The following is a 26,837-nucleotide window of genomic DNA, read 5'->3' as shown; positions in this document are numbered from 1 at the left end:
CGATGATATCTTATTAAGTTTAAAAATTATCCTTTTGAAGATGCTAGATGGATGCAAGGCATACAATTAAAGGATAACCTAAACCTTTTCAATGCTTCCCGAGAGTAAGCAAATGTACAAAATGTTAAAAATGAACAAAGTTTTTTTGTCTTATAAGACTCTCTTTTTCTTTATTGTGCACAAAAATGAAGTAGTATGCATGCTTAGATCAAGTTTGCGGAGACGACGTCTCCCAAACACCAAGTAGAGCTTGTCACTCTACTATGGAAGATTGATAGGACTAATGTGCAGACATGCTTGCGGTAGCCTCAGGCTCTCAAGCGCCCAATGGACTAGTCATCCATTGTGGAATGATGTCGTAGGGTAACATAGGGATCCTCTACCCACTAAGAAAAGGACTCATGAATATGCTTTATCTTCTCTACACCATAGTCGAGGACGACTATGATTTCAAGAGAGAGGTAATGTCATAATAATCAATATCTAATTCTCCTAAATGATTTTCTCATATTAAACTGATCATTTAATGTGGGGAAGTGCTAGGGGAGAAAAAGCTAGAACATTGGTTAAGCTAGCAGACCGACCACAGTAGGGATCCAAAGGAGGGAAAATAGGGATCCAAAGGGGGGGGCCATTTGCAAAAGAGCCATGTGCAACAATGGGCTAAAAAGACCCTAAGGTTCAGCCCATTAAGACTTCCAAAATGCTAAGGTTCCAAAATTCAAAGGTTGTGTCCAAAAGGTTAAAGCTTAGGGGGAATTAGATGCTTTGTGTGCTCTCCAAAGTCAATGCATATCCCTACATGGGAGGGGGTGAGCCCTTCTTCTAGGGGATTAGAGAGAAAGCCACACACACACTCACAGGCTCCCTTTACACAAAGGGAATGAGGGACACATGTCAGCTCCCTAGGCCAGATGCCCACAAGGTGTGCCCAGTTTCTATTGGATGACCCTTGAAGTGGACCAATGAGAATTAAGCTAGAGTAAATCTAGTTTAATTAATTTAAAAACATTTAATAAAAGAAACCAATGAGAATTAAGTCTCCTGGAAGACTATTGGGCAGTCTCCCAAGGGGTCCAATGAGCATTCAGGAGCCCAATGGCTTGCCTGATTCCTATTGGCCAAGAGGCAAAGGGGTCCAATGAGAGTTTAGTTTAATTATTTAATTACCTAAAGCTCTCACAAAAGGGGAAAGGGGGACACATGTCAGAAGGCTATCACTTATGCTGATTAATTGTCATTGGCTTGACTTGGGGAGAGCCAATGAGGGCTCAGCAAGAGCAAATAGCAAGAGGGCTCTCCCAAGAGGGAGAGGGGGCTGATTTTTGCAAGGCATTATCACACACACACTCACACAATCTCATGTGTGAAGAAAGAGAAGACTATCTCTTCCCAAGCTTTAATGGAGAGCTCATCACCTACTCCAAGCTTGTGAGATAGAAGCCTACAACGACACACTCTTGGCTTGTGGATGCAAATCCAACCAAGATCCAAGCTTCAATGCATGCTCATCTCCTCTACCAAGCTAATTACTAAGCTAAAGCTATGCTAATATGAGTGATTATGTGAGGAGATGTACATCTTTCTCGTAAGATACTCCTTCTTCCTCTCAATCTACTCTCATACCCTGCTAGCTCTCACCATCTTCGAAGGTGTGTGAGGTCTTGGGTCTAAGAACGGGGATAATTCAAGTTGTGTTTGCTAAGTGTTATTCTTAGTGCATGAATCTTTCATCTTCATTGCACTAGCTAGTCTTGAAGGAACACAAAGAATTGTATTGTACAATGTCTCTCTTGATGGGAGAAACCATAATACAAAGCCTTTTGGAGGGGGGACCGGCTCCATGCAAATCCGGTCCTCAACTGTTGTCATTAGCTTAATTTCTCTCTCTTTTGAAAGTATTGTCGATGCTATCTAACTAGGTGTTATGCTTTTTGTTGCTCTCTCCACCCAAGCACTCTTGTAATTCTCATTAGGAATCTATTCTAATGAAATGCCCACTATGTTCATTCTCATTTCCGCTACACACAAGTTATTAGGCCATTAAATGTTACAGGGCTTATCAAATCCATCCCAAAATAGATCAGTTGTTCTCAACTAAAGCATTGGCGCCCTATTACGATGATGTCGGTGGCCTACAAAATTATAGCTAAAGCAGTAGCCCTCAGACTAGCCCCCTTACTAACCAAGATCATCTCACCCCATCAACATGGGTTCATCAGAGGAAGGTCCATTTACGATAACATCTTGGAAGCAATGGTGGGCATCGAGTACGCAACTGTCACAAAGCAGGAGTGCATTCTGTTGCAATTGGACCTAGACAAGGCTTATGACAAAATAACATGGACATATATAGAAGCCGTCATGGAAGCTCTGGGCTTTGGGCCTCGCCTATGTCGGCTGGTACGTGTAATGGGGGTTGGAAGCCAGTCAGAGCTCCTATTTAACGATAGAATTGGGGCTCTTTTGAGGTCAAAAGGTCTATTAAGCAGGGATGCCCTCTAGGTCCCCTACTTTTTGCCATAGGATCACATCCTCTAATCACGACGCTCGAAGCTAGTGCAGAACGAGGGGAGTTGCAAGGCCTTGCCTTACCAGGGAATAGCCAACTCCTAGTGAAACTTTTTGCAGACGATTCTCTCCTCTTCTTAAAGGCGTGCCCCCATTTCATCAGAAAAGCTCTGGAGATTGTACAAATATTCTTAGTAGCTTCGGGGTCCCAGTGTAATATAGAGAAGTCAAGGCTGATCTCCCTGTCGGAAAATGACTCATTTGACCCTTCTATCTGGTCGAGGGATATTGTCACAAAAGGGAATATCTTTAGACATCTGGGAGCCCCCTTGGGGGTGTACGTAACTCACAAACAAAGATCTTAGTGGGTGCTTGAAAAAATAAAAATAAACATGAGTAGGTGGGAGTATGCTCTTCTCCCATTCCCAAGTCGGATAAAAGTGATGAATGCCCTTATGATTCCTTATATTGCCTTCACTAGCCCGCTTCTCAAGATGGCTAAGTGTCACTAGAAAGAGTTCTTAAAACCAGTAGACAGGTTTTTATGGAAAAATAACATGAATCTTCCAGGCCATGGCAACGGGCCCGTTGGGAATCAGTTGCTCGGTCAGGGAATCAAGGAGGCCTCGGAGTTCTCAACCCTCTGGCCCATGCAGAAGCTTGTTGCGCCAAATTTGTTGTTTCCTTGGCTAAACAGAATCAAGTTTGGACTGTCATGATCAAAGATATGATAGAAGCAGCTAAACTTGGCTCGAAGGGTGGAAAGTGGAGAGGGGTGGAGGTTCATGACAAACTGCTATCCCCGACGTGCTCTACCTTAAGACTGGGGGGCAGCTCAAGAGAATTGGTAAGAAAATGCAATAGAGCAGCAGGAGTCTTAAAGTGGGAGGAAGAAGCCAAATACTTCAAGAACTCCATTCTAAATTGGTTCCCCTGGCTTTCCAAAGTTATAGATCCGCCACAAACTCCCTATTGGATTGAGACAGCCAGGAAGCTGAATAATAAGGGTCTAAAGCGACTTGGGCACTTCTGGGACAGTGGCAACAAGAGTTGGAAAGCCATTTACCTTATGGTTACCCAGTACCAACTTAATAGCTTGAAGGTCCCGCTTGTCCACAAAGTGATGAAAGAGCTTGACAATCTAGTGATGCCAATCTGTGATTCGAAGTTGGACTTGAATGCCTGGAGCTGGCCCGGAAGCAGTCTCTTATAAAAACCCCATACTAAAAGCATTTATCAGACAATGATGCAAAAGAAGAATTGGTCTAGCCCTCTTAACAAGCTATGGAAAAATCAATGGCCGGAGGCAAGGTGGGAGGTTCCACATCACATGAAGGTTTTCTTATGGAAGGTTATGTGGGGTGCTCTATCGACAGGGGTGAAGATTCAGAAGAGAGGGATTGGGTAAGATCGATGCTTGGGGTGCATGTTGGCCAGTGAAGATCTGGCCCACCTATTCATGGACTGCCCAACTATCAAAGGCCTCGCAGGGAAAATATGCAAGTGGTTCCAAAGAACATGGAAAATTAGTTTTTTCAAGACTGATCTATTCCTTGGAGGTAAGAATTCAGGTAGTCCTGCACTCCTTGTCAGCACTCAGATCGTCAAATACTTCTTCCTTACATAATGTATGGTAGACAAGGAACCGCTGTGTGTTTGAAGGAGGTTTTGAGGTGGCACGCTTCGCCAGAAATTATACAAGAAAGCAAAGTGCTAATATGGACAATCGGGCGCAAGCAACACTCGGAGGATTGGTCTAGGATTACTTGTGCCTTGTTGTCAGCAGAGATGGAATGCCTAGGATGGGGGCAAATCTTGGCCATCGCTAAATAAAAGATCTCAGAATGACAAGATTATGGACCTTGTGTATCAAGGATGAGGGGGCGGGTTGGTAGGGGTGGTTGCCCTGATAGCCGATGTAAGTATGGTCCGTGAATGATGTCATGGTTTAACAAGAGCATGACAAGATCTTGTAATTTTTTGGGTTGTTCAATATAATTCACTCACGATTGTGAGTTTTGCTATAAGAAAAAAAAAGATGCATTCCATAAGATGAATTGTACTTTAAGCCCCATGACACTTTTCGTGGAGTAGGTGTCCCCAATTCTACTTTGGGTGAATTAAAGGGAATTTGGATAGATGCTGTTGAGGCTTTGAGGGAAAAGAGGGGTGGGAGGGAGGCGGGGGGGGAGGGGGCACGTGGAGAGAGAGAGAGAGAGAGAGAGAGAGAGAGAGAAGGAGAAGAAGATAATTTTAGCGTCTTGGCAAACATCCGAGCAGGACTTGCTGAACAGCTGTCGTGAGAGAGAGAGAGAAAGACAGGGAGCTTGGCACGTGCTCGAGAGAGAGAGAGAGCAGGTGATTTACAGGGAGTCGAGAGAGATCTCAAGGCCTGTGGTGAGAAATCTCACTTGGCGGATCGGGCCTCAGTCATGCCATGGCGGTGGTGAAGGAAGAGAGCGAGAGAGAGAGTCACTGTCTGACTGCAGGGGCGTCTGGACATGGCAAAGCACGTCCTGCAGAGGGCAGGGCGAAAGAGGCAGGGAGACAGGTCGTGTGAGCGGGTGTCTGACTGCAGGCGTGTCTGGCCATGCCTGCGCTCGTAGGGCAGAGGGCACCAAGGTGGAAGAGGCAGCGAGAGAGACTGCGAGAGAGAGAGTCATTGTCTGACTAGACGCCACAAAAGAGAGAGGAGAGAGAGGGATCCGGGAATCTGGGGAGATTCCACTTAATCGTCCCTACAATCTTTTTTCATTTCTTTAGATAGGAATCTTGAGAGATGCTCCCATTTTTGCTTTAGAAAAGGAAGGGAAAGGATGCATGGAGGATAGGGACAACCTTTTTTAATTGAATAATTCCAGTTTTGTTTGAGAGGGAGGTCTCCGTGTGTCAGTGCAAGCAAGAGACGCGAAGACAGTGGATGGCTACGTAGAGAGGTGAGCGGTAGATGCAGATTTTTTGTTCGCATTGTGAGGGTGGGACTCGCACGTTCGAAAACGAGGGCTGCTTATGCTGCAATTTGTGGATGCGAACTGGCATGCGGTACGAGATCTGCAAGGCATGGTGAAGCGAATGGGGTGAGGCAGTGTTTTCTTTTCGTTCGTCTACAAACCAGGGTAGGATTGGCAAGGTGGGGGAGCAGCCCTGCTTGTGTGTGTCGTTCTATAGTGCAATGCAAGGCATGGAGCATAGCAAACCCAAGAATGGCGGTGAGGGGTCGGCTTGTGTAGACTTCAGGCAAGGCTCGTAAGCAACGCACGAAGAGAGAGAGAGAGAGAGAGAGAGAGAGAGAGGGAGTGAAAGATATCCTGTCAACTATACGGTCGATAAACCGATGGGGTAGCAACACAACGAGCATGGAGGTGCAAGGCAAAGTGGCCGCAGATGGGAATGATTGACTTTGCTACACAGGGAGCAGGAGAGTTGGCATGGATAACACCGGAATGGGCTCTTGCACCTTTTGCTTTAACTTGGTAGATTCGAAACGGATATCTAGTTTGTAATAAAGTTTTTGCAATAGTAAGATCCTTAATTTATTAAAGTAAGAACTACTCCACATTTTTTTTTTTTTTTGTTGACACTCTTTCCACATCTTAGTAGTTACAATGAAGTCCCCCTTGACATTTAAGGCTAGTAAAGTATCAACAACTTCTTGTGGATATACATCCACAAAGAACATCCTTGTTTTGTAAAAAGTTTTAGGGTATTTTAACTTTGTCAATTTTGAAGGTGTGTTGAGCTAGTTGGGTTGAACTCAGACCTCCTCGGCAGTGTCCTTTCCCTTAGGTCTTTGTATCACTGTGCACTCGCCATAGAGGCTCCATCTCGGTTTTTGTTGCTCCTGGCTCTGATGAGTTGGGTGCTTTTTGTTGCTTCGTACCTCCACAGCGTGACCTAGGGGAGCCTTGGGAGCACTTGGTTGTTTTCAACCCTCGGCCTCTGCGCACACCATCGCTCCTTGCCTTTCTTGTGTTAATAATCGCGATTAGTTTCTTGTGAGCAATAGCGATTATTAACCTTGTAAGCCAGTGTTTTCCCTCTCTCTCTTTTTTGCCTTTGCCTTAGTTGTGGAGTGGCTCCCTTGGCTAAGAACTTTTGAACTAAATTTTTTTGCTTCTCAATGTAATTGCATTCCTTATCACCGTCTTCAAGAAAGCGATTTTAAGGTCTCCCTTTTGTGGTTGGGTGTCGGTGAGGCTCATCATTGCGCCATGGCGAGCTCGTCTAAGCTGTCCTACGTTGAAGCAGTGGCAGGCAAACAAAAGTCGATGAGCGAGCAGCCCGACGCTCTGAAGGCTATTGATCCGTCGACAGGCGGCTCTGCGAAACAGGGCGCTAGCGGTCAAAGCTCCCTTGCTAATCTGAGCAAGGAGGAATTGAAACAAAGAAAGTCACAGGTGGAAAAAGACCTTGCGGCAATCCTTAGTGCACTATCTTTGAACAAAAGGTCACGTGAGGATGCGGCGACGCAGGAGGATGCTGGTGAAGTGGCCAAAGGGGACAGAGCTTTCCAAGCACTTAAGAAGGCGCTCCCACAGTGTGTAGAGGTGGAGGATGCCGTTACGGTGGTTGTTCCCCCTGCCGTTGTGAAAAGGCAACTTGCGGAGGTTGCCAATTCCACTCTTGTATTCGGGTTTATGGGGAGAGTTCCCAATAGAATTGAGTTCATTAACTGGCTCTGCAGCCCACTAGTTCTGAATCAGCACATCTCGAAAATGGTCACACAATATATAGCAAAAGGATTTGTGTTAGTTCAGTTCAACAACATTGCATTGGTTGAGAGGGTTATGGCGAAAAGCCCGCTGTTCTTCAACTGCGCGCCAGTGTGTGTGCTCCCTTGGGACCCTCTGTTTGAATCTAACGAGGCATTCAAGGATCTTTGCCCAGTATGGGTGGAGTTTGTTAACCTCCCCGTATGACTTAGGAACAACTTGAAGGACCTTGCAGCTTCGCTTGGTGATCCACTGTTTGTCCCATCTACCAGAGCCTCGGGTGTAGCAGAAAACAAGGTCTGTATCTAGTGGGATCTACGGAAGCCACAGCCAAAGAACTTGGTGGTAAATGTTGGGGCATGTCTAAAGGTCGTTCCTCTGAACTTTGGCACCTTCTTCGGGGCGTGCTTCAAATGCAACAAATTCGGGCACTATGCGAGGGTGTGTCCTGCTGAGGTGCTAAAGCCTACATACCAGATGATGGAAAGAAGCAATGTACAGGCTACCCCACAGGTTGGCACGAACGTAGTAGATCCGACAAAGAAGCCCAATAAAAATCTTGGCAAGGCAGAGGGTGGCCAAAATAAAGACAACTCGGATAAAGTTTGGGAGAAACAAGCTCATGGCAACCGGCGTAAGGGCAAGACCACCCAAAGCTACCGCTTTTCATCCACCGCTCAGCAACGAACGGCCACCCTAGTAATACAAAAGATCATAATGTTTCCAACTCTTAGGTCTAAAGATGAGGGTTGGCAACAAGTATCTCATGTAAACGGTTCAAAGCACAAGCTAGGGCCGTGGGACAAATCAAAGCTCTCCCACCGGATTTCCAAAGCCTTCTCTCCTGTATTACAACTTATTTGAAGTTTTGGGGAAGACCAATCAGAGGACCTTTTCGCTTCCAAGCTGGATATCTTGCAGGTTCCATTAGAAAAGGAGCCAATGGAAGAGGACAACCTGAATGGGAACTCTGTGGAAGAGTTCCTGGAGGCAGAAGAATTTGTCCCCCTTTCCCAATGATGGATACTCTCTCTGTTCAATCTTGGAATGTGAAGGGATTAAAAACCCGGAAGAAGGGCACTCTCTTCTGGGAAGAAGTGAAGAAAGAGAAGGCAATCAATTGTTGGCCATCCAAGAGCACCATTTGGATGCTCGTAGCAAGAGAAAACAGGCTGTAGGAAAAAAAATATTTTCTATGGGGAAGGAAGTGATGGCTTCAGTGGTGTCTTATTTATTGCACACAGGAGCCAAAGACAGTGTTAAACCACCCCTCCGAAAGAGTCCTTGGTGTTCGAATCAGATGGGACGATCATCCTATCACCATTGTAAATGTATACGGCCCTTGCAATGCAAAGAATAAAGCTAAACTGTGGATGCAGCTCAGGGATACTCCGATCAAAGGGGAGTGGCTGATGGTTGGAGATTTCAATATGGTTGAGAAAAACAAGGACAGAGCAGGCTCCGTCAGTATACTGGCTGGCTCAGAAAAGTTTAAATGGTTGAGCTTATGTAAGAAGTGGGCCATGATCGACTTGTGGGAAGTGGGCCCTTGGAACAACATGCTTGGATTCACATACACGAGCCTTCAGTATGCCCGTACTGCCTCCTAACTGGACATATGCTACTGCTCTCATCAAGCTGACTGGATTTCATCGACGTTAGAGATGAAGGTAATCTCAACAAAAAACCTTTCCGATCACATGCCATTACACTTACAACTCAAGAAAGATAAAGGGGGGGAGGGCAATTCCAGGGAGGGGAGAAAAAGCTCCTTGTTATAGGGACACACCTGTTCAAATACCCTCTCTTCAGAAGCATCACCAAGAAAGCGCTGGGAAAGCTCAAGAAAGATGTGGGGATGAATAAACCTAGTGCTTTGAATCTATTTGTTTGAAGTGTACAAAAAGCAATCAAAACTTTGGGTCCTCGGGTTAAAAAAGCCAATGAAGCACATATCAAACATCTCATAGAGGAGGTAGCGCATTTAGCCTCTAGAAAGGCTGCCAGACTGGCTACCAAGGAGGACCACAAGCAATGGCTTCAAGCTAAATCTCACCTGGCCAACGAACAACTGGAGGAAATCAAGAAGACGAGATTGCTCTCTAGGGAAACGTTCCTTCAACCAGAGCCTACTAACCAAGCACATTTTTTTAGGGCTTTCAAGGTGAGGAAGAGTCGAGACTTGCTGCAAGTGCTCGATGATGAGAAAGGGAATACAATTCAAAACCAAGATGAGATGGCTGGACTTATGCTCAATTATCTCAACCAGATTATCGGCCAGCCAGAGACCCAATCTCAAGAAGTGGAAGAAGCCCGAGCGTCCTTACTTGGGAGTGTTGAAAAGAAGGTTCCCCATGAGGAAGCCAACCGCATGGAATTGGCCTTTTCTAAAGAGGAATGCTCAGCGGCACTTAAAGCTCTTGGCAATGAAAAGTCCCCCGGCTAGGATGGACTGAGATGTAAAGACCAAGAGACTGCCATGCCTGGTCCATCCGCCCAGCCTCCCTTTAATAGGCTGGGCCACTTGGGAAAACATAAGTGTTCTTAAGAAGAAATTCCCCACTTTTGTTTTCGAGGACGAAAACGCTTCTCCAAGGGGGGAGTTATGTCAGGCCAAGGGCCAAACCAAGGGGTCAAGGACTCGGCCAAGGACCGGCTGCCAATGGGAAGGGGTCCGAAAGGGGCTAGGAGCCTATTAAAGGGACTGCCATGCCTGGTCCATCCGCCCAGCCTCCCTTTAATAGGCTCCTAGCCCCTTTCGGACCCCTTCCCACTGGCAGCCAGCCCTTGGCCGAGTCCTTGACCCCTTGGTTTGGCCCTTGGCCTGACATTACTCCCCCCTTGGAGAAGCGTTTTCGTCCTCGAAAACAAAATTGGGGAATTTCTTCTTAAGAACACTTATGTTTTCCCAAGTGGCACCCTCTTCAGGGCGATCTTTCCACTTGACTAAAGCTTGACTACGTACATGATGACGAGTACAGAGTTCATGAAAATCTAAAATGCGTTTAGGTTCATGCAATTGAGTGGGAGGTTCAGTGAAATCAACCAATATCTGCTGGCCGATAACATTGTCGTCCCCATGCAAGCGTTTACGTAAACGACTTACATGAAATACCGGATGGACACGCGAGTGCGCATGTAACTCAAGTTTGTAGGCCCTATCACCCACTCGCTTGAGTATCTTGAATGGCCCGCAATAACGGGGAGATAATTTGGGTGTCGATCCAATCTTCAGAGTTTCTGAATGCTGTGGCACACGCAAAAATACCTCTTCACCTTTCGTGAAGGTAACTTGCCGACGTTTCTCATCAGCATACTTCTTATACCGATCCTGTGCTTGTTGAACATTTTGACGAGCAAGTCTCAGCATTTCCATATGATCTTGGAGAAACTCCTTGACCTATTGGAGCTTCTCAGTTGCCAACCCCACCGTCACTGGTGATCTAGGTTGAAAACCATACATAAGCATGAATGGACTAAAACCAGTTGTAACATGCTTAGCACTATTATATGCAAACTCAAGAATAGGAAGATAATCTTCCCAATTTGATTGCTTCTTGCTAACGTATGCTTGTAGCATATCCTCTAGCACTTGGTTGACTCGTTCCGTCTGACCATCTGTTTCAGGGTGATTAGTCGTACTTAAATTAAGTTGTGTACCCAATCGTTTAAAAACAGCCCTCCAAAAATGATTGTTAAACTTGGGATCACGATCACTCACAATGGTACTTGGCAATCCATCCAACCGGTAAAGATTGTCCACAAATAACTTAGCTAAGTCTGGGGTCTTAATGGTTGACTTTGTTGGAATAAATCGACAAAGTTTAGTCAACCGGTCTACGACCACCCATACCGAGTCATGTCCTCGAATAGTGGTTGGTAAACCCACAATAAAATCCATGGAGATACTTTCCCATTTACCGTTGGGAATCTCTAAAGGATGTAAGAGTCCTCCTGCTTTCAGGCGCTCTGCTTTATTAACTTGACATTTTTGGCAATGCAAGACATAGTCTTAAACATACCCATGCAAACCTGGCCAGTAAAACTGTCGTCTTACGAGTGCATAAGTTTTCTTAATTCCCGGGTGCCCTGCACTTGGACTATCGTGACATTCATAAAGAGTTTGGCGCCGAATGTCCGCGTCCGTCGGTAAACACACTCTCCCCTTGTGGAGTAGGTACCCATCATCTATGGAAAAATTCTTCCATCTCTGCAGTTCATCACTCGATAGAGGAGAACTGGGTGTGGAGGAAACAAAACCACTACCAACATTGGAGTGAGAAGGATCCCTCTTTCTAACATAGCTCCACACCTTGGAGTATGCAGTATCATGCTTGCACTTACCTTTGAGAGATTCCAAAAACTCACTCCGCAATTCCGTGAAAAAGAGAGAGTTGATCTCTGGCATTCGGCTGAGAGCATCAGCCACTACATTGTACCGCCCTTTACGATATCGTAGCTTGGCGTCATACTCCTGAAGAATCTCAGCCCACCTAGCCTTGCGACCCTTCAAATCACTTTGTTGTGTAAACCACTTGATGCTTTCATGGTCAAACACAATCTCGAACTGTGCACCATACAAATAATGTCGCCATGTCTTTAAAGAAGACACTATTGCATAGAGCTCTCGTTCGTAAGCAGAGTAATTCTGTTGTGCTGAATCCAGCTTCTTGCTTTCAAATGCAATCGGCCTTCCCTCCTGTAGAAGGACTGCTCCAATCACACGATTACTAGCATCCGTTTCCAAAACGAATGGCTTTAAGGGATCCACAATAGCCAAAACAGGAGATGTGGTTAATGTGTCCTTAAGTTTGTCAAAACTTTGCTGTTGTTCCAATCCCCACTGAAAAGTCTTGCCCTTGGCTTTTAGCTGATCTGTCATGGGAACAACAATATGGGCATAGTTTTTAACGAATCGACGATAAAAACCTGCAAAGCCTAAAAAAATCTGGAGCTCTTCCAAATTTTTGGGAGAGGGCCACCTCCGAATGGCATCCACCTTGGATTGATCCATGTGTAACCCTGCAGCCGAAATAACATGCCCCAAGTAGTGAATTTCCTCCTTGAGGAAATCACATTTGGATTCCTTGGCATATAACTGATTTTGGCGTAACAAATGAAACACTTGTTTCAAATGTACTAAGTGCTCTTCCTCAGATGCACTATATACAAGAATGTCATCGAGGAAAACGATAACAAACTTTTCCAAGTATGGTCTCAAGACACTATCCTTGAGTGTCATGAACGTAGATGGAGCATTGGTTAACCCAAAGGGCATTACCAAAAACTCATAATGTCCAAACCTTGTTCGGAACGCTGTTTTGGGTATATCCACAAGCCTGATGCGTACTTGATGATACCCAGATCTTAAATCAATCTTTGAAAATATATGAGCGTGGGTGAGCTTATCAAACAGCTCATCTACTCGTGGCAATGGGTACTTGTTCTTAACAGTAGCCGCATTTAATCCACGGTAATCTACGCACATGCGCATACTACCGTCCTTTTTCTTCACCAATAGAATGGGAGAGGCCCATGGTGAAGAACTTGGTTGAATAAACCCTCTACTGAGATAGTCAGCAAGCTGACGTTCCACCTCAATAGCCTCAGAATGACTTATTCGGTAAGGCGGTTTACTCACTGGCTTACTGCCTGCAACCACGTCTATGCCATGTTGCACAGAATGTGTCGGCGGTAGCCCTGGTGGCAAATCATCTGGGAACACATCCTTGAATTCCCTTAAAAGTTCCTTCAATTCCTTAGCAACATTTGCTTGTTTTGAATTAGTAGACATAGCTGGAAGAGGAGAGAGAGAAGAATGCGGCGTTGAGGAAGTTGTATTCAAAACTTTAGCATTGTTAAAAAAATCATCCACATTGGAAATAAAATGGCACAGTGAGTAACACAAAAAGAGTTCTTCTATTGCATCATCAGAAGCGAGCTTCATAAGCTCAGCTGTACAAATAAGTGGTGAGGAAGGTACATCCTTCTCCCCCAACAGCAGTACGTGCACACCATTGGATTCAAACATTAGACTATTATGCTCATAGCTACGTCTAAGTGATGATCCTAAACTATGCAACCACTCACGACTAAGAACCACATCCGCCCTCTCCATATTCATGACTTGGAAATCCAAAGAGGTACGGTATCCTTGAATTTCCAGAGGTACATCTTTAACCTGAGTGTCCCATATCTCAGCATCATGGCCGTTAATCATTGCTACCTTGTAGCGATGGGAACTCGGGGTTTGGGGCAATTTGAGTCGTTTCACCAATTTGTAATTGATGAAATTGTGCGATGCACCATCGTCTACCAAGATCTGCAACCTGTGCCCTTGGATAGAGCCATGCATACGCACCAACTCATGTGGTCCGAAAGTCTGCTGCCACATGGAGGCCGTGATACAACACTCATGCACCGCCTCGGTGTGTGTTACTTCCACATTAGCAAACTGGGAAGAGGACTCAAGAGGTAAAAGCTGCACCATGTGTACTGCTTTTTCCTCCCCTTGTCTTGAGCAGCAGATTTTCCCTTGGGACAATCCTTTTTGCTATGTCCAGTTCCCAAACATTTAAAGCACAACTTTTCTTTTTTTGCTTTCTCAAACTCTTCCGTTGAGAGAGGACCTCTAGACCCCTTGGGCTTTTTGGAGGTCTCTGATGCAGTAGAGACATTTTTTCTTTTATGATGCACATGCTGTAGACGTGTTAAAACAGGTGTAGTGCCGTGCACATGCGAACTATGCAATGCCCGATCATCGGGATCATCATGGATGTGAGCTTGCACTATTGCGTCCTCAAGTGTTTATGGATCCTAGGTTTTAACGTGCTTCTTAAGCTTGGGAGTTAACCCATGGATGAACCCACGCACCTACTGAAAGGTATCCATCCCTTCCATCTTGAGGATCACATCCTGATAATGGGAAATATATTCCAATAATGTTTTATGCTGGCGCATAGAACATTCGTCCCAGGCGGTCCAATTTCTATCCTTCTCATTGGTAGGTAGAAATTTCTTCTTGAAGAAAGTCTCAAAAGCTGCCCAAGTCTGTGGTAGCATGCCCTTCTGCTTGAGAGACATCCACCATTTGTAGGCCTTGCCATCCAAAGTCAGACTTGTCTGCAACGCCTTGGCTGCATCCGGGGTACGTCTAAGGTCATGAATACCATCCCACTTACTGAGAAAAATATTCACGGTGTCCTTGTTTCGCTCACGCTCTTCTCCTCGAAAAATTGGTGGCTTTGTATTTTTCAACAAATCGTCCACCTCTTTTTGGGTCAGAGAGTGCAGCGGACCCGGAGGAGGGCCTTGCCCAACAGCCGGCCCTTGGCCTGGTGTGGAGCCGTGCTCCTGAATTGGCTGACTAGCAGGGCCCGTGGCCTGCTGCCGCATATGCAACTTAATCAAATCGGATAATGCTGTGACATTCTGATTTAATTGTGCGAAATTCGTTTCAAGCACAGTAATGCGTGTTTGCAATGCACGGAAATCTTGCATGTCCAGCAACTCATACGCATCGTTTGTTGCCGTTGGGGCACGATTGCTCTCCGTGAGAGGAACCGTCCGCGTGGCATCGGCAGACGAAACGGGTGCGGACTGCTCGAAATCAAATGCATGATGCATATCTATGTCCGAATCCATGCTGTGGACGTACTGTGCGAGAAAAGAAAGGAGAATACCTGAATTCCAACGAGCTTGTAGCCGTATGCGATAAGGAACCATATAATTACGTCTTTGAGAAGAAAGAACGCCGACTTCGAAAGCGTAGTTCAATCCGTGACCACTACCAGCTTGACAACAACGAGCAAAACTGCAGTGGATGATTCACTCGAAAGCACGGAGAAAATTTGAGGTGCAAATAGTTTGGTTTGTGTCGTATGCAATACACCAAATAAACTTGAAAGTTGCCGACAATTTGGGCAGCCGAGGAGGAAGTTGAAAACACAAATCAATGTATAGTCACTGCCGAGGTGGCTTGCATCGTATGCAACCACCAAATCGGTTGAAGCTTGGTGACCAATTTTCACTTTGTCGAAACTTCAAAACCTAGTGTGCAACAGGTTCGGAATGCAGAAGTTGCAAGAAGCCACAACCGGTGTGTGTTGTGTATGCCCACCGATGAAAAGATGGCAGTGGAAGAATTAAGCGCGCCTTGCCAAGCCAAAGCCCGTGGGCAAAGGCTCTTCACTGGACCATTAGGGTAACCAAAGTGAAGAGGAAAAAAAAATTTGACAAAAATTTGGCCTGCAGACAGAGCCGTCGACTGCGCGATGTGAAGAAGATGAAACAACTCGCGATGCAGCAGGCTTTTGGGGGCAGGCCAAGCACGAGATCTTGCTGAAATTGCCTTGCGCTCCAACTGAGCCTAAGCGCGCGCGATTTGACGCAGGTCGACCTCCCGTCGACTCCCCGGCTTGGAGGTTTTGCCCATGCTGCGACCTCGACCCTCTTCCTCCTCCACTTTTTGATTGCATGCAACATGCAACCCAGCAAAAAACGTGCCCAAGTTCTATGTTTAGCTCTGATACCAGTGTAAAGACCAAGGGACTGCCATGCCTGGTCCATTCGCCCAGCCTCCCTTTAATAGGCTCCTAGCCCCTTTTGGACCCCTTCCCACTGGCAGCCGGCCCTTGGCCGAGTCCTTGACCCCTTGGTTTGGCCCTTGGCCTGACATGAGGGCTGAATTCTTAAAGGAATTATGGGATGATCTCAAGGGTCCAGTCACACGGATGGCCAATCAAGCGATTTCCAAAGAGTCGTTGGATGCAAGTGTGAAGAGAGGGCTTATCAAGCCCATCCCCAAACAGATCTGCTGCTCTCAACTTAAACATTGGCGTCCCATTACGATGATGTCATTAGCATACAAAATTATTGCCAAGGTGATAGCTCTCAAACTTGCCCCCCTCCTGAGTCGGATAATATCTCCCCATCAACACGGGTCCATTAAAGGAATATCTATATATGACAATATCTTGGCAGCAATGATAGGAATTGAGTATGCATCCATCAACACGGGTCCATTAAAGGAATATCTATATATGACAATATCTTGGCAGCAATGATAGGAATTGAGTATGCATCCTTCTCCAAGCAAGAGTGCATCTTGCTACAGCTAGACCTTGACAAACCCTATGAAAGAATAGTATGGTCCTATTTAGAAGAAGTCATGGGAGCTCTTGGATTTGGGCCTCGCCTTTGTCGCCTCATACGCACACTAGGCATTGGCAGCCCATCAGAGCTCTTGTTCAATGACAAAATTATAGGCTCTTTTAAGGTTAAAAGGTCTATTAATCAAGGATGTCCCCTGACCCCCTTGCTGTTTGCCATCGGGTTGCATCCTCTCATTACGATGCTCGAAGCCAGTGCTGCACGGGGAGAGATTCAAGGCCTCGCATTAACGGGCAGCGACCAGCTCTACTGGACAAAATGTTCGCAAATGATTCTCTCCTATTCTTGAAGGTGTGCCCTCAAGTGGTGAGGAGAGCTCTGGAGAGAAGTTAAGGTTTATCTCCCTGTCGGAGAATGACTGTTTTGACCCTTTAGTTTGGACAGGAGAGATTATCTCAAAAGGAAGTGTTTTCAGACACCTGGGAGCCCCCGTAGGGGTGGAAGTAACCCACAAGCAACGATTTCAATGGGTCCTTGAAAAAATAAGCTCAACATGAGAAGATGGGAGTTTGTTCTCCTCCCCTTCCAAAGCCGGATTGATTAACTCTTTTATGATCCCGTATATTGCTTTCCTCAGCCCCGTGCTTAAGATGGCCAAGTGTCACTGGAAAGAATTCTTAAAACCGGTTAAAAGATTTCTCTAGAAAAACAGCACAAAAACCTCCTGGCCATGGCAGTGGGCTAGATGGGAGGTGGTTGCTCGCGCGGTAGACCAAGGAGGGCTCGGCATTCTTAACCCTGTATCCCATGCTGAGGCCAAGTGTGCCAAATTTATGGTCTCATTGGCTAAACAGGACCAAGCCTAGGCTATCCTGACGAAGGAAATGCTTGATGCAGTAAAACTGAGATCGAAAGGGGGAAAGTGGAAGGGGTTTGTGATGCACGAAAAACTTCTCGCCCCGAAGTGGTCTTATCTTAGATCTCGCCCCGAAGTGGTCTTATCTTAGATCTGGTGGACTCTCCGGGGAACTGATGAGTAAGTGCAAAAGAGCAGCTGAGGTTTTGGAATGGGGGGAAGAAACCAGATACTTTAAGAACTCCATTTTGCACTGGTCCCCTTGGCTCTCTAAAATATTGGGGCCGCCACAAAGCCCCTATTGGATAGAAATGGTCAGGAATGTGAATAATAAGGGGCTCGTTCGACTAGAGCAATTCTGGGATGGTAACAGTAAGAGCTGGAAAACTGCTGACTCTATAGCAATCCAATTTCAATTGAATGGCTTTGAGTTATTACTAGTATACATGGTGTTAAAAGAGATTGATAAGGTGGTGATGCCAATCTCTGAATCCAATTTTGAATGGGGCGCTTGGAGATGGCCTGGGAGTAGCCTCTTTTGGAAACCACATTCTAAAGGCATTTACCATGCATTAATGTACGAGGCTAACTGGTGTAGCCCCCTCAACAAATTATGGAAGAGGCACTGGACGGAAAAACAGGGGAGAGAGTCATGGAGAACATCTAGAAGCTAAGGTGGCCTCAATATATGAAGGTATTTATATGGAAAGTGATGTGGGGTGCTCTCTCGACGGGCGTAAAGATACAAGAAAGAGGAATCGGGTTTGATCGCTGCTCAGGGTGCAGAATAGCTACTGAAGACCTAGCCCACATTTTCATGGGATGCCAGGCTATCAGTGGCATGGCTAGGAAAATATGCAAGTGGATTCAAAGGACATGGCAAATTAAGTTCTTCAAGACTGATTTGCTCTTTGGTAGTAAGAAGATGGGCAATCCTCCTCTCCTTGTGTGCACTCAAATAATGAGATACTACTTCTTTCACCATATTTGGCAAGCAAGAAACCACCGCATGTTTGAGGGGGATCTGGCTGTGGCAAGCTTTTGTGAAATCATACAAGAGAGCAACGTGACGATCCACATGATCGGAGGCAAACAAGCCTCAGAGGATTGGTATAGAACCATGCATGTCATGATTACAACTTGTAATAAGTAAAACTTTAGAGTAGTTGTGGTCTCTCTGTCAAGCAGAAAACTTGTAATCTTCTAACCCTCAAGGCTCAGTCTGAGCTTGAGGTTGGTGTATTTTTATGATGTTCTTGATACTATCCACTCACAATTGTGAGTTTTGCAAAAAAAAAAAACTTTGTCAATTTTGAAAGGTAATTTGTAAATTTTTGAGATTTGAAGGTTCCCCCCCCCTCCCCCCCTCTTCCTATGATAGACATGATGAAATAATTGGGGGTTACCCCTATCATATACGCTTATGGGACCTCTATTTAAAACCCCTCTTATTTACTCTCACGTGATACCATACGAAACTACATTGTGAATCCTCCGGGAACTAGATGTACCCTCAATGTGTCTTAGTTTGACTTTCAAACTATGTGCTCGATTAACTTGCACTTTGGCTACTTGTTGAATTCTGACCCATCCAAAGCTAGTGTAAATCAACCCTTGACCTAATACAAAACTTCCCCTAAATTCTTCTGAGTTCTAGTGTACGTCGATGACCAATCGCTACAAGTAATCAACCTGCCCCCCCCCCCCCCCCAAAATACCCTTATGTAGCTTGTAAAAAAAAAACCCTCCTTGCACTTACGTGGTGCGGTAAGTTTTCCATGGTGAATCCCTCGGACAAGGACATGCCCACAAATAAACGGTTAGACTTGATAAGTGAGATATACAACTAAGAGAGAGCTCAATTAAAGAATGACAATCTCACCCAAAGATCTTATACCGCTTGTTGGGATAGGGTGGATCGACAAGACTAGAATTCATGGTGATAGCATTGCTTAATTACACTAGTAATGAGAGAGAGAGAGAGAGAGCGAGAGAGTAAGTAGACTCAAAACATAACTTGATTATGATAAAGTGACAAGATGCATACAATGATAGTTGGGGTTGGAAAAGTGTACAAGGAACTAGCTACTTATATTGTAGCTACTAGTGACTACATGCACCTGTCAAGGGTCACATGTGCCTTTACCCAAGGGTCAAGGGGAAACTCTCCAAAGGTCAAGAGTGGCTCCATAAAGTGTGGAAAACCCATGCTGATTGGGATGGAAATTTGGACTCTTGTGGAACCATTTGCCACATGTTCTAAGCCATTTGTCCTCACATGCTTACTTGCTTACTGGACTGCTTATTGTACAAGAGACGGTTCTCACACCAGCTGTCTGTCGGTGTTAGGCTAAAGGCCACAAACCCAACAAAGGACAACTTTGAGGCGGGTTACTAGAGATTTCAAGACTTCAATAGATAACATTAGGATGGAAGTAAAGACCAGTTGAACAGGATGTGACATGGGGAAGGTGGCTAAAGAGATGGATTGCCCTACAATGGAGTTTCAAGAGGAATCACTACGTTGATCAAACCCTATGGTGAGATAAGAAAAGATATTGCAAACCCAACGAAGGAAATGCAGGACCACCTTGGGCCAATTGATAACCTTTTCATTGAGGCATGGATGTCTAATGAATCTTATCATCTTGAGTCGAATGCAAGTGGTGCTCATGATGCCTCATCAACCATATTGTTAAGGTTAAGAGTAATACGACCAACACTATTAGCTTGCTTAAGAATAAGAAGAAGATAAAGTAATTTGTCTAATTTCTCATATGGAGGGTATGATCCTAGTGTTGGGTATTCAAGCCCAAGTTCGGCTAATTTGTCTTACATGTGGGCACATGCCCTTATGGCATGCAGATAAGCATGTAGTTTGCATGGAAGCCTCTTTTGGCTATATATTGTAAGTTATGCTTACAAAGGAAGTAATGAACATAGCGTGTCTTTTGTTGCTTTTCTGAGTTTCGAATTCTCTTGCTCATCTCTGCACACTCCTCTGCCATAGCCATGGTGATTCACTGTCTGCATCCACCGTAGGCTGTGTGCTCAACACATGGTATCAGAGCCCTAGGCATGCCAAAGCAAGGAGCACTTGGTGCTCGCAAGGCAAGAAGTCCCCTCTCAAGACGCTGTCTCATAGCACAGTTGGCAGTTTTCTACAGGCGCCTACGGGCATCTCAAGATGTAGGCAATTGCGGGTAGGACTATGGGGACTGCATCTCAAAACACCCAGGCAGGCAGTGAAATCATGAACGCTGCACGTTGCTTCTCAAAACGCCCTCTTCGCTGTGGTGTCTAAAACTAGTTGTTTTGCAAGCATATCAAAACGCCACAGCAGGCTCCTTGGCAAAGAAATTTGGCAGTTTTGTTGAGCATATCAAAAGCTGCTAAATCTACACTTCCAAACATTGTTAGGCAACATTGGGCAATTATTCACACACACAACATAGCTTTTCAAAAGGCTTTGGAGAATCAATATGCATCAGATTATTTCCTAGTGGGCTGCTGAGGGAGGATGATTTTCAAAACAACCATGTGAATAAAGGTGAATGTAGCTTTCAAGGTGATTCTTAGCAAAGTGGTGGTGATCTTGGTGGTATTGCAAGTGATCAATTTAGAGTACACACAGATACTCCATCTAGTTTTGAGTGTGCAACATGTCCAAAGGAACATGGTTGTTTTTTGGTTGCTCGGAATGGCATGCACTCGCATGTATCCACTCTTCAATGACAACATCCAAAGCTTCACATTGGATATGTATGCCATATATGACCAATTTTGTTGCTTTTCTTGTGAATCGAATACAACTAGCAATCAAGCTAGTGAAGACTCTTTCAACTATTTGCTTCAAGCACCCGACATGTCAACAGATGCAACACATGAAGATATGCTTCGAGATTGCGGTACAAGATTTCACAAATTTTTTTTGTCAGTTTAGTGTCATAGATTTGTCCTTTTTTGTATGTTGTCAAAACAATCATATGATTTTCAATCAAAGCCTTTGTTTAGCCTGTCATGCCAAAAACTTTGTACGGGCTAGACATTGCCACACATAAGTGGTAAGACATCCCAAAACATATTTGTTCTCATCCCTTCTGTTTTTTGTCCCACTTCTCATGAGGTTACTGGGTACACCTGAAACCCAAGGTTTGGCAGTGAACCAAAAACTCCAATCATTGTTACTAACTTTTTTGACCTACACCCTATCTGTTCAAGGGGGGGGTGGGGGGGGGGGTTTACTGACCCACCACCAGGTGATGGATACACCAAAAATCCTTGGTTGTGAGAGAACCTAAACCTCACGGTTGACGAGTACACCAAAAATTGGAGGTATCATGAGTTGCTTCTCTAGTTCGGGCTTGAGGGGGGGGATTGTTGGGTATTCAAGCCCAAGTTCGGCTAATTTGTCTTACCCGTGGGCACATGCCCTTATGGCATGCAGATAAGCATGCAGTTTGCATGGAAGCCTCTTTTGGCTATATATTGTAAGTTATGTTTACAAAGGAAGTAATGAACATAGCGTGTATTTTTCTGCTTTTCTGAGTGTCGAATTCTCTCTCTCATCTCTGCACGCTCCTCTGCCATAGCCATGGTGATTCACCGTCTGAATCCACCATAGGCTGTGTGCTCATCACCTAGTGCACTCGCTTTGTGGTCAGGGGTGTGTTGTGGTAGGGTTATCCCCTTGGTGGCAACCCTAAGATAGTCTTGGTTCCCCTTTGTTGTTTACGATCCCAAGGTGGGCCTTTTGTCAGTTGATGTATGTGATAGTCTTATGATTAGGATGATATTGTGGGTAGATTTTTAGTGGATGTCCTAGCTCGGTTGGAGAATGAATTTCATTTTAACCTTTTTGTTTTTGTAATATATATATCCACTCACTCACTATTGTGAGTTTGGTGAAAAGAAAAAAGTCTTCTGATTTTCCCTTATATAAAGGCTTGGCAAAAAGGAAAAAGTCTTTTGACTTTCCATTATAAAAAGGCTTATCATCTCCAACATTTTTTTTTTTTTGTGTTAAATCTCACAATATGTGAGAGGCTATATTAAAAAGAAGAAAACATTGCAACAGCACCATGCTCACATCAATCCATGGATAAAAATTTTCCAAAGAGACCGATGACCCGGCTTATCACCAGGAGCACCAACCTCACATACATCATACCATCACTGTCATGACGTCAAGAACTATTCTATTCCATTCATCTAAAATCTTGCTTTTTTCAATCGTACAATAGTTTCTCTGCTTTCCTGGATAATCTCTGATAGTTTTCTGCCTTCCAAATATGTCAAAGAAGGCAAATCTAACAACTTGAGTACATATCAAAAGTGCTTGGATTTTCATTTCTTTCCCTTCTAGGATTAAATCATTCTTGGAAAAGCCTATCTTCCAAGTCCTTTGAATCCATTTACATATCTTACCTGCCAGGCCTCTAATCCCCAGACATTCCTTGAATAGATGAGATAGGGTCTCACTAGCTATTCTGTAACCCAAGCACCAAATAGAGTCGATACCATGAGCAAGGATTGCGTTGCCTACTGGCAAAGCACCCATAACTTCTTCCATAGAAATATCTTTATTGACAAGGGTAGTTGTGGGTTCCAAATGTTCTTTGCAGTCACCACCCATTGAGCCTATGATCGATGCATACCCCAAATTTGTTGAGGGGGACAAACCAATTCACCTCGTGCATAAGAGGGAGGTAGATGCCCTTGGTGTAAGTCTTGTCATCCATACAATCTTACCCTTTACTTTTGCATTTTTAATCTTGAAACTCTTCACTTTTACATTTTAGACTAAAAGTATTTAAGATCTACACTTTTACATTTTAGTATAGAAGCTTTGTAAGGTTTTCTCTCAAGTCCAACAATGTGTGACAAGTGGATGCTCTCCCCTTCCTTAAAATTTTTAAGCTCCATTATATATATACTAGTATGTGACCCATGCATTGCTGCGGCCAAAGAAACATTGTCTCTACTCTCATACGGCTATCTTCTCTCCAAGTGGAACACTATCAATACTCTCCTCTTGCATGTAGAATCTACTGCATTTCTAAGTGTAATGCATGGCACAACCTCTTAATAGATTCCAACAAACTTGAATATATGTAAGACGTTAGAGAGAGAGAGAAGAGAGAGAGAGAGTCCTCCTTTTGGCTATCTTGGTTTAGAAATGCTACCAAGCTTGATTATACATATTAATTAAGCTACCATGGTTTGAAGAGATGAAAGCTAACAAAAGTCAATGTAATCATAAAAATTTGTTTGAGAATCGAGTGGGTTCTAAAATTGGCTTCAACAATGGGAACACAATTGGCTTCAATGTCTCTACTTCACTCTCTTACTTGCTTATGTCCTTGTATCTATCTTGTGAGTAAGACATGGTAGTCATGCACATCATAACCTCCTATGTAGTAGGAAGGACATCTTTCCTTTGGTCTACCTAGGGTTGGCAAAAGTGATACCAATTCCAAAAGTACAAGTTGGGTAAGTCAGCAAGTTTTTAAAGATGAAGGAACATAACTACTACAGCATGTAATCATAAAAATTTCAATGTCTAAGAGTGGGGCTGTGAAAATATTAGGGCTCATAGTGTTCAATTTACCATGAGAGCTTCAAGTTTCAAAGAGATGAGATGTCTTTCTTTTAATATCAAGAATGCAATTAACCTTTCTATCTATGTTTCTCTCTAGATGCCTCACTTGCTTGCATCGGTCTCTATGTTTTGTGCATAAGCACGGTAATAATGCACATCATCACCTAATCACAACAATGCATAAGCAACTTAGTATGATAAGGTGCATACTATTTTATAATGAACACTCTCATGCCATTTGCACTCTCATGCCATTTTATAATGAACACTCTCATGCCATTTGCACCTTTAAAAGTGATAGAAATGAATGCAATATAAGGTCGCTTAGTTGTTTATTTTTATAGGAGTTTTAGCTATTATGCAAAACTAAAGGATCTGGATCAAAATTTAGGCTATGACATGAAATCATGTATATCATTGATCTCTCTCGTCCTCTCCCCCCAAATTACAAAAGCATGTTCCTCTTTGAGAGAGCAGACTATATCCAATCATTTGCATGCTTGAGCCTATTCCTTTACGCACAATCTATACCATATCAACCATTTGGCGTAGCTCCTACTCCCTTAAATGTAAGACCGAACATTGAGCAAGTGCAGGGAAGCCTCTTTTTGTATACACATCATGTCCCTTGGAAATGTGAGAGTATGAGCACCCTACTTGAGTTGAGTTCCTTTGATCACGTCAAACTTGCTTTTCTTACATTTTAGCCTAAACCATGGCCTACCTTTCTTTCTCTCCCAAAAACTTCATGGATTCAAAATGTCAGTTGCCACCATTATATCCATAGTCTTCAAGCATGCTACACATTATTATTGCTCCCATAAGTCTCTCTCTCTCTCTCTCTCTCTCTCTCTCTCTCTCTCAGGTCATTGTAATTGTTTTTACGATATGGGAAAGTATGGGAGCATGTAGGCACTTGGTCTCTTGTGTACTTCTTCTTCTTCTTCTTCTTCTTCTGTTTGAGTCTCTCCCCCTCTCTTTGTGTCCCCTTCCCCCCCTCACAAAACTCAATTAACATTATTTGTTACTCAATGGTTTATTTTGGTAATGTTAAACCTTGTGTGTGTGTGTGTGTGTGTGTGTGTGATTTAAGCTATGCAACATGAGGACTCCTTGCCACAATGTTTAAAGAAGGTTTGTCTAAGCTTATGAATTAAGAGTTTAGATTATCCAATCTCAAATTGAGTTAACATGAAGTAAAGTAGGTACAAATAGTCAAAAAGTTCTCTAAAATTATAAAATTTTTATTAATTATTTTGGTAAGCATCTTAATGGGGAGGAAATGTGCACTGTAGATACATCAACAAAATGAAGGCTATTTTGGCCACAAAGAGTAGGTGCGAGAAGGCGTCTCAAAATCTTGGGCTTAAAGAGAGAGAGAGAGAGAGAGAGAGAGAGAGAGAGAGAGAGAGAGAGAGAGAGAGAGAGAGAGCCAAGTCAGGGGAGACACACACGGGGCCGATGCTCTTTATTGATATGATAGGTTGTGAACATCCTCTCTGGTTGTCACTATGCAATGGTAAAAGGGGAGGGCTACTTGTGGACATATCAAGAGTTTAGGAAACTTTTAATGTCAATAAATAAGCCAAAGAATATTCTAATATCAAAGAAAGAATTTCAAATTATTTTGAAGATTTGAAGCATTTGATAAAATTAGAATGAAATAGAGATGACACACATAAGTTGATCTCTCTCTCTCTCTCTCTCTCTCTCTCTCTCTCTCTCTCTCTCGTGCAACCGTTTTTTGACCTAGTAGACAACAATTCACTCTTTTGACCATAACTTCTTCATCCGAACTCCGATTTGGGTGATCTATAGCCTCAATCAAAGAGCACAATGTCCTCTACACATTGATGTGAAGAGAGAAAAAAAAAACCAAAATTATGGAAGGCATTTCTATAGCATAATTTTTGAAGTGAATAGGTTTAGGAAAGTTGACTCTCGTCTCTTATTTTACATACAATATCTTTCGGCACTCGCAAGGGTACTTCTTCTTCAACAAGTTCCACAACCATTGTAGAAAATGATCCAAAATATCCTAAGTATGGAGATAGAAACACAACCACTACTCAATCAGCGACATCAAAAACTATGATCATGGCATACTTGGTATTGTTGCAAGAGACCATAAACAAACAAGGTGAAGACTTACGGGCACTTGCAATGGAGAATGTCACACTAAGGGGTCTTGTGGTTGAGAATGAGAATCTCAAGAGAACACTTGAGATGCAAAGAGCACGTTTGATGCAACTTGAAGAGGAAGTCAAGGAATGTAAACGCTCTCTTGTGGACCTGAATGCTTTGAAGGAGTGCATGAGCAAAGTAGAGCATGACCATGTATTGAAAGAGAAAAACATGGACACCATGAGCCGGGATGTATGCGACATGAAAAATGTATGCACAAACAAGTCTTGGGTTGATGTATGTGGTAGCAATGTGGTTCCTAATTCCTCCGTCATGCAAGGTATGGCTTAAACAAAGAATGTTGAGAATGTGGATGTGAAGGAGTTGAACGAATGGGAGCGATGTTCCAAGAACATTGTATTCATGGAATTCTCGAAGAGAAGTTAGAGACACCTCCTTCTCTTGCCATTGTTATCAAAGATTTCTTGGAAACCCACTTTGGAATGTACAGAGTTATGGTCTATGGAGCACATAGAATGGGTAAGCAAGGAGCTCCTCGCTCGAGAGAACGGCCAATTGTATGCATCATGCCGGATGAGACCAAAGAAAAGATTATCCTTGATAATAGTTGAATCTATTTGAGGGATACAAAATGTTTTGTATGTGAAGATTGCACTTTTAAGCAACAAAATATGTGTTGCAAGGCATATGAGGAAAAGAAAAAGAAAAACAAGGAGATATCTCACGAAGAAAATGTGCTCAAGGAGGAGGCAAGTCCCTTGAGAAAATAGAGATTCACGACCTATGAGGCAGAGTTACAATTGAAAATATGCTTTTGGAATTGCAATGAATATCCATAGAAAGTGGGGGTTGGCATTGATGAAATAACAAGCAAAGAGGATGTTGTACTTCTTGTTGAAAC

The sequence above is a fragment of the Adiantum capillus-veneris genome, chromosome 18 (genome assembly GCF_014529385.1).
Source record: "Adiantum capillus-veneris isolate H3 chromosome 18, ASM1452938v2, whole genome shotgun sequence".
NCBI lineage: Eukaryota > Viridiplantae > Streptophyta > Polypodiopsida > Polypodiales > Pteridaceae > Adiantum > Adiantum capillus-veneris.
The sequence above is the reverse complement of the archived record's forward strand: the minus strand, read 5'-3'. Positions refer to the sequence as shown.